Source organism: Panthera tigris, chromosome B1 (genome assembly GCF_018350195.1).
Source record: "Panthera tigris isolate Pti1 chromosome B1, P.tigris_Pti1_mat1.1, whole genome shotgun sequence".
NCBI classification, from domain to species: domain Eukaryota; kingdom Metazoa; phylum Chordata; class Mammalia; order Carnivora; family Felidae; genus Panthera; species Panthera tigris.
The window spans coordinates 59803549-59819224 of record NC_056663.1 but is presented as its reverse complement, the minus strand read 5'-3'; the positions used below and the strand labels follow the sequence as shown (position 1 = coordinate 59819224).

Here is a 15676-nt window from a genome sequence, read left to right as displayed (position 1 = left end):
AAAGCTGGATCTTTGAAAACATCAACAACATTGACAAACCTCTACGTAATTTAATCAACAAGATAGAAGTCACAAATCCGTAATATGAAACATGAAAAAGGGAACATCACTACAAATCTTCAGACACTAAAAGGAAAATATGAGAATATTATAAACAATTTTATGGCAAAATATTAGACAATTTAGATAAGATGAAGAGTCTTGACATATACAATTAGCAAAATGGGCAAAAGGTGAAAAAAAGTGTAAATGGCCCTGTATCTATTAAAGAAATTGAATTCTTTATCAAAAATCTTCACACAATTAAAATTTCAGGCCCAGATGGTTTCACAGGAAATTTTATCAAATTTATCAAAGGAGAAAATAATATCAATGTTACAAAGACTTTTAAGAAATCAGAAAAGGAGGAATGACTTCCCAACATATTTTACTAGCTCAGCATCATGCTGTTACCAAACCTAGACAAAGACTTTATAAAAAAAGAAAATTACAGATCAGTGTCCTTCATTAATATATATGTTAATTTTAACAAAATATTAGGAACCATAATATAATATTAACAAAATATTAGGAAATGGAATCCAGCCATGTATTAAAAAAAAAAGTATGTCATTTTTTTGACCAAGTAGAATTTCCCCAGGAAATTCCCAGGAATTTTGCCAAGTCTACTTAACCAAGTAAAAATTTCCCAGGAAAAGGTGCAGGAAGATGGCGGCGTAGGAGGACGCTGGGCTCACCGCGCGTCCTGCTGATCACTTAGATTCCACCTACACCTGCTTAAATAACCCAGAAAACTGCCAGAGGATTAGCAGAACGGAGTCTCCGGAGCCAAGCGCAGACGAGAAGCCCACGGAAGAGGGTAGGAAGGGCGGCGAGGCTGGCGGGAGGGAGCCGGGGCGGAGGGGCGGCTCGCCAGCCAAGCAGAGCCCCCGAGTCTGGCTGGCAAAAGCGGAGGGGCCTGACGGACTGTGTTCCCACAGCAAGCGCGACTTAGCGTCTGGGAGGTCATAAGTTAACAGCTCTGCTCGGAAAGCAGGAAGGTTGGAGGACAAAGGGAGGGAGAGCTGCTGAGCCCCCAGTGGACAGAGCTCAGTTTGGTGAGGAACAAAGGCGCTCACCAGCGCCATCTCCCCCGCCCATCCCCCAGCCAAAATCCCAAAGAGAACCAGTTCCTGCCAGGGAACTTGCTCGCTCCTCGCAAACACCCAACTCTGTGCTTCTGCAGAGCCAAACCAATTGCAGCTGATCTGACTCCCTCCCGCTGCCACAGGGCCCCTCCTGAAGTGGATCACCTAAGGAGAAGCGAGCTAAGCCTGCCCCTCCTGCCCCCGTGCACCTTGCCTACCCACCCCAGCTAATACACCAGATCCCCAGCACCACAAGCCTGACAGTGTGCAAGTAGCCCAGACGGGCCACGCCACCCCACAGTGAATCCCACCCCTAGGAGAGGGGAAGAGAAGGCACACACCAGTCTGACTGTGGCCCCAGCAGTGGGCTGGGGGCAGACATCGGGTCGGACTGCGGCCCCGCCCACTAACTCCAGTTATACACCACAGCACAGGGGAAGTGCACTGCAGGTCCTCACCACTCCAGGGACTATCTGAGAATTCCCCTCAGAAGAATCTCCGGGAAATAACAACAGCCAATGAACTGATCAAAAAGGATTTAAATAATATAACAGAAAGTGAATTTAGAATAATAGTCATAAAATTAATCGCTGGGCTTGAAAACAGTATAGAGGACAGCAGAGAATCTCTTGCTACAGAGATCAAGGGACTAAGGAACAGTCACGAGGAGCTGAAAAACGCTTTAAACGAAATGCACAACAAAATGGAAACCACGACGGCTCGGATTGAAGAGGCAGAGGAGAGAATAGGTGAACTACAAGATAAAGTTATGGAAAAAGAGGAAGCTGAGAGAAAGAGAGATAAAAAAATCCAGGAGTATGAGGGGAAAATTAGAGAACTAAGTGATACACTAAAAAGAAATAATATACGCATAATTGGTATCCCAGAGGAGGAAGAGAGAGGGAAAGGTGCTGAAGGGGTACTTGAAGAAATTATAGCTGAGAACTTCCCTGACCTGGGGAAGGAAAAAGGCATTGAAATCCAAGAGGCACAGAGAACTCCCTTCAGACGTAACTTGAATCGATCTTCTGCATGACATATCATAGTGAAACTGGCAAAATACAAGGATAAAGAGAAAATTCTGAAAGCAGCAAGGGATAAACGTGCCCTCACATATAAAGGGAGACCTATAAGACTCGTGACTGATCTCTCTTTTGAAACTTGGCAGGCCAGAAAGGCTTGGAACGATATCTTCAGTGTGCTAAACAGAAAAAATATGCAGCCGAGAATCCTTTATCCAGCAAGTCTGTCATTTAGAATAGAAGGAGAGATAAAGGTCTTCCCAAACAAACAAAAACTGAAGGAATTTGTCACCACGAAACCAGCCCTACAAGAGATCCTAAGGGGGATCCTGTGAGACAAAGTACCAGAGACATCACTACAAGCATAAAACATACAGACATCACAATGACTCTAAACCCGTATCTTTCTATAATAACACTGAATGTAAATGGATTAAATGCGCCAACCAAAAGACATAGGGTATCAGAATGGATAAAAAAACAAGACCCATCTATTTGCTGTCTACAAGAGACTCATTTTAGACCTGACACCTTTAGATTGAGAGTGAGGGGATGGAGAACTATTTATCATGCTACTGGAAGCCAAAAGAAAGCTGGAGTAGCCATACTTATATCAGACAAACTAGACTTTAAATTAAAGGCTGTAACAAGAGATGAAGAAGGGCATTATATAATAATCACATGGTCTATCCATCAGGAAGAGCTAACAATTATAAATGTCTATGCACCGAATACTGGAGCCCCAAATATATAAAACAATTACTCATAAACATAAGCAACCTTATTGATAAGAATGTGGTAATTGCAGGGGACTTTAACACTCCACTTACAGAAATGGATAGACCATCTAGACACACGGTCAATAAAGAAACAAGGGCCCTGAATGATACATTGGATCAGATGGACTTGACAGATATATTTAGAACTCTGCATCCCAAAGCAACAGAATATACTTTCTTCTCGAGTGCACATGGAACATTCTCCAAGATAGATCATATACTGGGTCACAAAACAGCCCTTCATAAGTTCACAAGAATTGAAATTATACCATGCATACTTTCAGACCACAATGCTATGAAGCTTGAAATCAACCACAGGAAAAAGTCTGGAAAACCTCCAAAAGCATGGAGGTTAAAGAACACCTTACTAAAGAATGAGTGGGTCAACCAGGCAATTAGAGAAGAAATTAAAAAATATATGGAAACAAACGAAAATGAAAATACAACAATCCAAACGCTTTGGGACGCAGCGAAGGCAGTCCTGAGAGGAAAATACATTGCAATCCAGGCCTATCTCAAGAAACAAGAAAAATCCCAAATACAAAATCTAACAGCACACCTAAAGGAAATAGAAGCAGAACAACAAAGACACTCCAAACCCAGCAGAAGAAGAGAAATAATAAAGATCAGAGCAGAAATAAACAATATAGAATCTAAAAAAACGGTAGAGCAGATCAACGAAACCAAGAGTTCGTTTTTTGAAAAAATAAACAAAATTGACAAACCTCTAGCCAGGCTTCTCAAAAAGAAAAGGGAGATGACCCAAATAGATAAAATCATGAATGAAAATGGGATTATTGCAACCAATCCCTCAGAGATACAAACAATTATCAGGGAATACTATGAAAAATTATATGCCAACAAACTGGACAACCTGGAAGAAATGGACAAATTCCTAAACACCCACACTCTTCCAAAACTCAATCAGGAGGAAATAGAAAGCTTGAACAGACCCATAACCAGCGAAGAAATTGAATCGGTTATCAAAAATCTCCCAACAAATAAGAGTCCAGGACCAGATGGCTTCCCAGGGGAGTTCTACAGGATGTTTAAAGCAGAGATAATACCTATCCTTCTCAAGCTATTCCAAGAAATAGAAAGGAAAGGAAAACTTCCAGACTCATTCTATGAAGCCAGTATTACTTTGATTCCTAAACCAGAGACTCAGTAAAAAAAGAGAACTACAGGCCAATATCCCTGATGAATATGGATGCAAAAATTCTCAATAAGATACTAGCAAATCAAATTCAACAGCATATAAAAAGAATTATTCACCATGATCAAGTGGGATTCATTCCTGGGATGCAGGGCTGGTTCAACATTCGCAAATCAATCAACGTGATACATCAGATTAATAAAAAAAAAGTGAAGAACCATATGATCCTGTCAATCGATGTAGAAAAGGCCTTTGACAAAATCCAGCACACTTTCTTAATAAAAACCCTTGAGAAAGTCGGGATAGAAGGAACATACTTAAACATCATAAAAGCCATTTATGAAAAGCCCAATGGGGAAAAACTGAGAGCTTTTTCCCTGAGATCAGGAACACGACAGGGATGCCCACTCTCACCGCTGCTGTTTAACATGGTGTTGTAAGTTCTAGCATCAGCAATCAGACAACAAAAGGAAATCAAAAGCATCAAAATTGGCAAAGATGAAGTCAAGCTTTCGCTTTTTGCAGATGACATGATATTATACACGGAAAATCCAATAGACTCCACCAAAAGTCTGCTAGAACTGATACATGAATTCAGCAAAGTTGCAGGATACAAAATCAATGTACAGAAATCAGTTGCATTCTTATACACTAACAATAAAGCAACAGAAAGACAAATAAAGAAACTGATCCCATTCACAATTGCACCAAGAAGCATAAAATACCTAGGAATAAATCTAACCAAAGATGTAAAAGATCTGTATGCTGAAAACTATAGAAAGCTTATGAAGGTAATTGAAGAAGATATAAAGAAATGGAAAGACATTCCCTGCTCATGGATTGGAAGAATAAATATTGTCAAAATGTCAATACTACCCAAAGCTATTTAAACATTCAATGCAATCCCAATCAAAATTGCACCAGCATTCTTCTCGAAACTAGAACAAGCCATCCTAAAATTCATATGGAACCACAAAAGGCCCCGAATAGCCAAAGTAATTTTGAAGAAGAAGACCAAAGCAGGAGGCATCACAATCCCAGACTTTAGCCTCTACTACAAAGCTGTCATCATCAAGACAGCATGGTATTGGTGCAAAAACAGACACATAGACCAATGGAATAGAATTGAAACCCCAGAACTAGACCCACAAACGTATGGCCAACTCATCTTTGACAAAGCAGAAAAGAACATCCAATGGAAAAAAGACAGTCTCTTTAACAAAGGGTGCTGGGAGAACTGGACAGCAACATGCAGAAGGTTGAAACTAGACCACTTTCTCACACCATTCACAAAAATAAACTCAAAATGGATAAAGGACCTGAATGTGAGACAGGAAACCATCAAAACCCTAGAGGAGAAAGCAGGAGAAAACCTATCTGACCTCAGCCGTAGCAATCTCTTACTCGACACATCCCCAACGGCAAGGGAATTAAAAGCAAAAATGAATTACTGGGACCTTATGAAGATAAAAAGCTTCTGCACAGCAAAGGAAACAACCAACAAAACTAAAAGGCAACCAACGGAATGGGAAAAGATATTTGCAAATGACATATCAGACAAAGGGCTAGTATCCAAAATCTATAAAGAACTCACCAAACTCCACACCCGCAAAACAAATAACCCAGTGAAGAAATGGGCAGAAAACATGAATAGACACTTCTCTAAAGAAGACATCCGGATGGCCAACAGGCACATGAAAAGATGTTCAACGTCGCTCCTTATCAGGGAAATACAAATCAAAACCACACTCAGATATCACCTCACGCCAGTCAGAGTGGCCAAAATGAACAAATCAGGAGACTATAGATGCTGGAGAGGATGTGGAGAAACGGGAACCCTCTTGCACTGTTGGTGGGAATGCAAATTGGTGCAGCCGCTCTGGAAAGCAGTGTGGAGGTTCCTCAGAAAATTAAAAATAGACCTAGCCTATGACCCAGCAATAGCACTGCTAGGAATTTACCCAAGGGATACAGGAGTACTGATGCATAGGGGCACTTGTACCCCAATGTTTATAGCAGCACTCTCAACAATAGCCAAATTATGGAAAGAGCCTAAATGTCCATCAACTGATGAATGGATAAAGAAATTGTGGTTTATATACACAATGGAATACTACGTGGCAATGAGAAAAAATGAAATATGGCCTTTTGTAGCAATGTGGATGGAACTGGAGAGTGTGATGCTAAGTGAAATAAGCCATACAGAGAAAGACAGATACCATATGGTTTCACTCTTATGTGGATCCTGAGAAACGTAACAGAAACCCATCGGGGAGGGGAAGGAAAAAAAAAAAAAAAAGAGGTTAGAGTGGGAGAGAGCCAAAGCATAGGAGACTGTTAAAAACTGAGAACAAACTGAGGGTTGATGGGGGGTGGGAGGGAGGCGAGGGTGGGTGATGGGTATTGAGGAGGGCACCTTTTGGGATGAGCACTGGGTGTTGTATGGAAACCAATTTGACAATAAATTTCATATATTGAAAAAAAAAAATTTCCCAGGAAAAAAGTTGAATTAATACTCAAAAACAATCAATGTAATTCACTAAGTTAAAAAACATAAAGGAAGAAAAACATAATAATTTTAATACATGTAGAAAAATAACTTGAAAAAATTTAACACTTGTTCATGAAAAAACTCTCAGAAAACTAATAATAGAAAAAGATTTCCTCAATCTGGTAAATGGTACCTACAAAACAACTACAGCTAACACAATACCTAATGGGGAAATAATGAAAGCTTTCCCTTTAAGATAAAAAATGAAATAAAGATACCTACTCACTCTACTTCAACCTTTTGGAAGTACCAACCAGTGGAATAAAGCAAGAAAAAGAAGACACAAAATCAAAAAAGAAAAAATAAGAATATATTTGTTCACTGAAGACATGTAGAAAATCCTAAGAAAGGTAAATGAGTGAATAAAATTAATAAGACAGATTAACAAAATTGCAGAATATGCGGTCAATAAGAATCAATTATATTTCTATATACTAACAGCAGAAAAGGAAATTTTTTTAAGAAATTTAATAGATAACATCAACAACATTAAATATTTATAAATACATATAACCAAAGATGTGCAAGACTTCCACACTAAAAACTATAAAACAATGATGAAAAAAGACAGGATCTAATAAATGCAGATGTATAACATATTCATGAATTGAAACTTTCTAAATTGATCTAAGATTTAATGAATAACAATTATAATCCATTCAACTTTTTTTAAAAATAGAAATTGTCAAGCTGATTCTAAAATTCATGTGAAAGTACATAGAACATAAAATAACCACAACTGAACAAAGAATAAAACTGGGGTGCCTGAGTAGCTCAGTAGGTTAAGTATGTAACTCTTGATTTTGGCTATGGTCAATATATCACAGCCGTGGGAAACCAGAAAGGGAAGAGCAATGTAAATCCAAACCAAGCAAAAGAAAAGAAAGAATATGAATTAGAGCAGCAATTAATGAAGTTAAAAACAGGAAATTAATAGAGACACTCAATGAAACCAAAAGCTAGTTTTTTGGGGAAAACAATCAATAAAACCTATAAGCCTCCAGTCAAGCTAAGAAAAAAGAGAGGACAAAAATTACTAATATCAGAAATGATAGGACCCCACTATAGATCCTGTGGACATTAAGATAATCAAGGAATACCTTTAACAATTCTGTGCCCATAAATTTGACAACCTAGATGAAATGGACTGATCTTTAAAGGATGCAATCTGCCAAAACTCACACAAGAAGAAATAGATAATCCGGACAAGTTTATATCTATTAAATAAATTGAATCCATAATCAATGACCTCCCAAAATAGAAAGCACCAGTTCCAAATGGGTTTCCTGGTGAATTCTACCAAACAGGTCAGGAAGAAGTTATACCAATCGTCTAAAATCTCTTTCAGAGAATGGAAGCAGAGGAAATACTTCCTAACACATTCCATGAGGCCAACATTACCCTAATACCAAAACCAACAAAGTCACTATAAGAAAACTACTGACCAATATTTCTCTCGTGAATGTAAATTCAAGAATCCTCAACAGAATACTAGAAAATCAAATCCAAGAGTGAATAAAAAAATTATACACCACAATCAAGTGACATTTATCCCAAGTGTGCAAGTCTGCACAAGGGATTTAGGATATAATCTGGTCATTGACAGCTATTGACAACTACAGGAAAAAGGATGTTTTCCCCACCATCACTAACTTGCTCCCAGAAGTATGTTGAATTATCACTTATATGTTTATCATTTTACAGTGATATCACTTTACAGATATATGAATACACAATATAAAATTTCAGAGCTCTTTATTTTTTATTTCAACAGCACTTACCTAGCTTTTGGCAACATGTCACTCTAAATTATATATCTGTTACATATTGAGGGTTCAAAATGGTCTTTTTTTTTAAGGATTAGAAGATTCTGCAATGTGATGAAGTTAATGATGAGTTAATTATGTGATGAAGTTAATTATGAGTTACTGTTAAGTAAAGGAGAGATGGCAATCCAATTATTTTTAATATATTGAATCAGAGCTTCTTACAAGATTGTTGTTTTTTATAAAGTGTAAATATCAAGATTGAAAATCACTGATTGTTACTGCTATTGGGGCTGTAGAATAGAACTGACAATTACTAAATATGGCTAATGTCTTTTATTCTGGCACCTCTAGGATGGCTATATTTTATGTAAATGGCAGCCCTGGAATAAAAGAAGAAAAATAAGAAGTGCACTTATTCCTACAACAAACAGAATGAACAAAAAAAGGTATGGTAACATCCTTCACAGAGAAAAAGATCTAATGCACAGGCAGACATTAATAATCATACCAAAAATTTTAAACCACAAATTCACAAAATGCACAGAGATCATGGGTGGCTTCCCTAAAGAATTAATGCTTGAGCTAAGGTCTGAAGAATCAGGACTGCCTTATAGTTAATGTGTCAAAAAAAAAAGTCAGTAAAAAAGTATTTCTGACATAGAGAACAGCATTTCCTGTGACAGGAAACAAGGTGGAAAGTACTAGATTCAAAAAAGAAGTTAGTGTGGCTGCAGCAGAGAAAGTGAAGAATCAGTTTGTGTCAGAGATGAGACAAGAGGCTCTGCAGAGTCTTTTGAGGAATGTTACAGTGGTGTTTCGTTTTCACCCTAAGAGCAAAGATAAGCCATTGATGGGTATTAAGGTAGTTGTAATTTGATTAGACAGTACTGCATCTGGAAAACATTACTCTGGCTTCCATTCAGAGAACGTATTGGATGGGAAGGTGTGTAGAAACTATTGAAATAGTTCTGGGGAAAGATGATGGTGGTTTGCGTTTAATATGATATTTAAAACTAAGAGATATGGATTTATTTGAGGGATATTTTGAAGGTAAATTTGACATGACTTGGTAATAAGTCCATATAGAGAGGGAGGGGTGAGTTGGGGGTATCCAGGATGACCCCTTGGATCCCAGCTGGGGCAACAACATGCATGGTGGATCTTGGGACCAAGAACCCTGAAAATAGAGCCAGTTTCAGGTTCAGACATAAAAATATGCGAGTCACTTGAGTACTAAAGATAATTGCAGAAATTGGTGTAGATAAGAGATAGAAGAAATCACTGTGGGCTGGGATGGTTGGGGAATAATTCATAGACGCAGCATTTGGGCTTGGTTCCTTGTTCATACGTCTATCCCCCTTCAAACATTTACAGAACACCTACTTTTTGCTGAGTGTTGTGCTTGTTAAAAAATAGTAAAAATGCATGAGGTTTACAGAGAAGCAAATCAACCACTATAGTACAATCCATTGAAGACTCTGACAGAAGTAGCATAGCACAAAAATCTGCAGGAGCATTGAGCAGGAGTGTCATCATCAGACTAGAAGCATCAGAGGACGGATTTTGGTTGCTAATTTTTAAAGGGAAAGTTGCACTGATGAGGGGGAGCTTCAAAGAAGTGTTGGGAAGTTGGGGCGTGTTAGGGAATACCATAAAGTTATTACACAGCAACTCATGGTATTCTGCTGGCCCTGAATGCAACTGAGTTTGTTTTTGTTTTTGTTTTTGTTTTTTACCATGGCATATCAAGTGACTATGCAATGAGAGACACCTATCAAAGGCTGAATGTCATCAGATCTTCCAAATCACAGGCAGGCAGTACAGTATCCACTTGAATGATGGAAATGATACGTTAAAGATCATGGCCAAATATACCCAAGGGGCATAAGTGGGTTACACAAACAGATAACACGTGTCACCTCTGTTGTTCTGATTCCTCTCTCTCTTTCAGGTCAACCTCTGGCCTAATATGGGGTCCCCTACTCCTAGCTGACAGAGAAGAAGGGAAAAAGCCTGAGCCCAGTTCTTGGTTTATCAGTTCAATATGTTGTTGTAAACCAAGATGAACAGGTGTTGGCATGACAAGCTTAAATAGCAGTAACCATGACAGACAGTGCTGAGGGGAAATCCTCCTGGTGGACAGGATTCTGGCAGTGCTTCTGGTCATCATTTGATTATGGAAGGAAAAGTGGTTGGAGGTACACATACACACATCCTCATAAGCAGGAACAAACAAATAATTTGGCCAGTTCATCAGGGGCCTGGAAGAAGCAAGTTTGAAAAATTGCAGACAAAGTTATCTAGGAGACAAGTTTGTGGCTCAAACTACGATAGTGGATACAAACTGTGCAGTTCTTTGTGTCTCAAGTTCACACCCATTAGAGATCATTCCCTAGTCAGGAGCCTAAACAATCAAGTAGATAGGATGATACATCCAGTAGATAGCAGCCAGTCTCTATCCTCTGCCTCCTAGAGCTTGCGCAATGGGCCGTGAACAGAGTAGTTGTAGGAGCAATGAGGGAGGCTACGCAAGTGCCCAACAGAATGTGCCCTCTTCCACCACAGCGCTTTGGCTGTTTCCACTGCTGAATATGAAACCTACCAGCAGCAGAGACCTAAGTAGAGCCCTTGATCTGGTACTACCCTCCATGGAGACCAACCAGCCACTTGGGAAAAGTTGATTCCATTAGATCCCTTCCACACTGATAAAAGCAGCAATTCTTCCTTATTGGGAGTGATATCTATTCTGAATATGGGCTTGCCTTTCAGACAAAAAGTGTGGGAAATTAATTACTCACAATTGTACAAAGGGTCACTAACAGAATTCCGCGTATAAATAACCCAGCTCCCTCATCCCCAGGTGAAATATTTGTGTGGTGTAGATTCTACCTTGGCTTCTAAAGTTTCCCAGTAGGATTAAGGATTAGTTACCCGCTGTGAAACCTGCTTCATGACAAAACTGTTAAAAGCTGCCTTCCCTTTCCTGTCTACCTCATCTGCCTACCGATGACTCCTTGCCATTCCCAAAATAAATTCCCCACCACTCCTAAAATAAACTATTTGCACTCAATCCCTTGTCTTGGGATCTGCTTCTGGGAGAACTCACTTTCTCACTTCAGACTAGCCATGCTGTTCTCCCTCTAGTTCTTCAAATTGTACTAAGCTCTTCCCCACCTCAGGACACAGATGCTTAAGGGACTAGAGGAGGAAGATGAGTCATTGAGATTAAACAGAAAAGAGAAAATGAAGCCCAAGAAAAGTACAGAATGGAAAGAGTTTTCGAAAGGATAGTGGCAAATGCCACGAAGAAATGAAAGAGTTAAGTAGGAAGGTATTTATACCAAAGCAAGTACATGCTCTGTGAAATAGAAGGGACAGAATGCACTTACTCAACAACTGTTTAGTGAGCAACTGCTATGGCAGGCACTGTGCTTGGGGATAAGAATACAGTGACACAAAAGACAAAAGCAGTGCCTGCGGTCAGAGAACAGGAAAAAATAAACAAAATTTACATTTTTAAAAACCCTAGTAAGTGCCATGAAAAAATAAATAAATAAGAGGGTTATAAAGAATTAGATGGGATTATTAGGAAAGATACCTCCAAGAAAATGACATTTCAGATGAGAACGGAAGGAAAAAATGGAACAGCCATGCCCAGGGCCACGGACAGAGCATTTCAGCAAGAAACTCAAAATAGCACATCAGTAGGGAAAACGCTACTTATGCTCTAGGAAATGACAGAAGTCGGCTGTGACTGGCGCAGAGGGAAATAAGTAGAGTGACATAAGCTGAGACTGGAGAGTTAGGCCAGGGTTGACTCATCAGGATAGGACATAGAGTAGGAATTTCATTCTAAGTATAATCAGAGTTCAGGGCACAATGAAGAGAGGGAGTGACATGATCTGATTTATATTTTTGAAAGATGACATTGTCTGTTCCTTGTAGCATGGCTATATGGAGGGCAAAACTGACAGTAAAAGAGGAAAGTTTTGAAGAAAAAGTGAAAGAGAAAGGGCAGAAATGTTAAACCTCATCTACTTTTTCAACAAGTTTGTTCCTTAAGTTAAAGTATAGAAATAGAAATCTAGGCAGAGGAGAGTACAAAATCCATGCCAGTCTTTTTAAGATGGAAAAGACTTGAGCACATTTGAGGTTTGGGCAGTCTGTGAGGAGAAGGAAGATAAGAGGGAAGAACAGATAACAGAAGACTTTCTGTAGGATGAAGGAAATTTCTGCCTCCCTTTCCTCCCAAGATTTCACTGAAATTTCAGAAAATGTACTCATGTTTAGTATTATGTATTCATAATTGTACAGGAAATAAAAAGGAATTCCTGGACCATAGAAAATAAAATGGGATAAGATTGGTAGACAAACAGGAGGAGAGAAAATTATAGCCTTACAGTTCCCAAACATGGCAATGCCCTACAGGGACATTTTAGAAAATTTTCCAAGTGACGCTGGCATTTAATGGTAGGGTACAGAAATATTAGATGTCTTGCAAATCACAGATAGTTCCTATTGTAAAGAATTCCCCTGTATCTTGTACAAATTTTGACTGCCTCACTGGACATTCATGTAGATTACAAATAGACATAATTTTCTAATCCTAGAATTAAACCTTATATTACTTTTAAATACAGCTTATTCACACAGTTTTGATATAATGGAGTTTATGCAATCCTGTGTACACCAAAGAAGATTATCCTTTGTCTTATTTGGAACTTAACCCAAGAGTTGTTCACCATTTCAAAATATTACGACATCTACTATAAAGTGACCCAAGGTATCTGAAATACCAGTATAGTCCATTTGTAGTTGTTAAATTCATGATAATACTAATGTAAGTATAATATATGAACACATCATTATTCTAGTCATGCTCAAAGATTTCCATTATAAAAATTTATGTTAAAAATTATTTTCAGATATTTATGCTAATCTTTAAATTCTGTGTGATGATCTGGGGTCCTAAACACACAATCTACAGGAGAGTTTCCCTAAAAATTCCCAAACACACACTTAAGAGTCCATAATTAGCCTTCATCCTATTTAAGGGAGAAACAGGTTAGGGAAACCCAAGTCAGTCATTTTACTAACCACTGCATTTATTTATAATATGAATATAAAAGGATCGTCAGACAGAAAATAATGATCAGACAGAAAATAAACACCAAAAATAAAGAGAAGCAAAATAAGTAAACATATTGAAAAACACCTACTTTATAAGAAAAGAGATGATTTAGAGGTCAGAAAAGAACTATAGAAAATTCCAACTAGTAGTCTCATAGAGAAACAAAAAGATATTGAATATAGGAAGCAGAATATACTGCTAGTGAAAAGAAAAAATACAGGAAGAAGAAAGGGTTCTTGAAAAGTAAAAGTATAATTGTAGATATAAAATAGTTTGCTGAACAATAAAATTGAGTCCCATGTTGGGGACTAAAATATAGAGTACAGAAATCTCCCAAAATACAGAGGAAAAGACAAAGAAATAGAAACCAAGGAAACATTTGGACATTTGAAGGACAGATTGAAATACATAACCCATTTAACGGGAGGAAACAACTGGGATACCAAAATGAGTAACAAAAGTAATCAAAAATATAATATGACAAAATGTAATTTAAGAAGACTGACCCAGGGCTAAAAGAAGATACGAGTCCCTAGATTTTAAAAATTCTTGTAAAACAAGGCACAGTTGATGAAAAAAAGAAACCCACAACTAGATACATCCTGGTAAAATTTCAGTGCACCAAAAATAAAGAGAAAATCTAAAATCTGCCAAATAGACATTTTAGCTATGAAGGAATAGAAATGAGAAGCAGTACAGTAAGGCAAATGAAAGCATGAACTCTGAAACCAGGATGTCTGGATTGAAGTGAATTCTTAATTCTCCATCTAATAGGTTGTGTGAACTGAGGCAAGTTGCTTACTCTCTTTGCTTCAGTTCCCCCCATCTGCAAATTTGGAATAATATTGTTCTAGAGAATTGTCAAGATAAAATATGTTAATACATAAATTGCTTAAAGAGTACCTGGACATAATTTGAGCTGATTTATGTAAGCTCTTTTATCATCATGATGAACACTGAAAGCTCTGACACATGACCAATGTCTTTAACATCCTTTCATGCTTTGAAAAGTCTACAATAAGCAAGTTTTCATGACATAGGATACATTTCCTACTATTTGGGTCTAATTACAAAACTTGACTCCATAATGAATGTGTATATAGTTAGAATGTTATAGTGATTTTTATTGTTTTTTTTAAGTTTTAGACTCAATTTATAGGAAAATAACAATGAACTTAAGAGAATGCAATGTAATATTTTAAACACTGACAATATAAAGAGACCAATATTACTAACCAATTTAGGAAACATAAAAAGAAAAGAGGGTGGAAAAAGAAGTAAGTATGCTATTTCTAGCATTCTTTTTTTCTTTTTCTTTTTTTTTTTTTTTTTTTTTTTTTTACAACAGGGAGTCCAGAAATATCACCCAAAGAGGACATTGAAGACTGAATGTTTATATCCTCCCAAATTCATATCTTGAAGCTCTAACCCCCACGTGATGGTATTTGGAAGAAAATGGATGGGTAAGTGGATAGATGATGACGATAGATAGATGAGAGAGTGAGAGAGTGAGAGAGTGAGAGAGTGAGAGAGTGAGAGAGTGAGAGAGAGAGAATGAGAGAAGCTATATATACATAAACCTGTTTCTGAGTAGAATATCAGGCAGGATACATCCCAAACAATTCCCAAAAGCTTTGGATATAGCAGAGAGGCAAGGACCTTGGAAGCTGAAACTCATCCTGGAATCATTTTAGCACCCTCAACTACCAGCACCTGCACTAAACTTCAAACTGCAAACCCAAGATTCACTGACTGATCTGTTATGGCTTTCAGGGAAATTACTCAAAACCGTAAAGATCCGTGTTACCTCCGTGTTATCTTTCGAACCTCTAATTCTGCCTTTACAGGAACTGCTTCTGCCTGTGGTAGTCTCCTTTGCCCTGCTTCTTCCAGAAGAGTTTGTTAGGCGCTCCATTCCCAAGGCCCCTTCGTAGTTGATGTCACCTTCTTTGATTATGGAAAACCTTGAGAAATTAAATATGAATTTATAAATGCAACTTTGTAAACACAAGAGAAGAGAGAGGGAGAACACCGGATAAAAGCTCATTTCCGCAATGAAAAAGATCTATGTCGAGGACAGGAAGAGGAAGCTGGTCATATTGGTTTTGCTCAGATCCGACCTCCCTTAGTTTCCCCTCAAG

The 15676-nt window shown here is 38.0% G+C and overlaps 1 protein-coding gene across 1 annotated transcript in view; it reads right to left on the bottom strand.

Moving 5' to 3' along the window:
• Nucleotides 1–15444, bottom strand: part of LOC102953951 (DExD/H-box helicase 60) — a 182791-nt gene extending 167347 nt beyond the window's left edge. Inside the window, exon 1 of the mRNA XM_042983654.1 lies at nt 15343–15444. The gene's annotated coding sequence lies outside the window, so the exon portion shown is untranslated. The remainder of the gene's footprint in view (nt 1–15342) is intronic.
• Nucleotides 15445–15676: the final 232 nt, after the last annotated feature.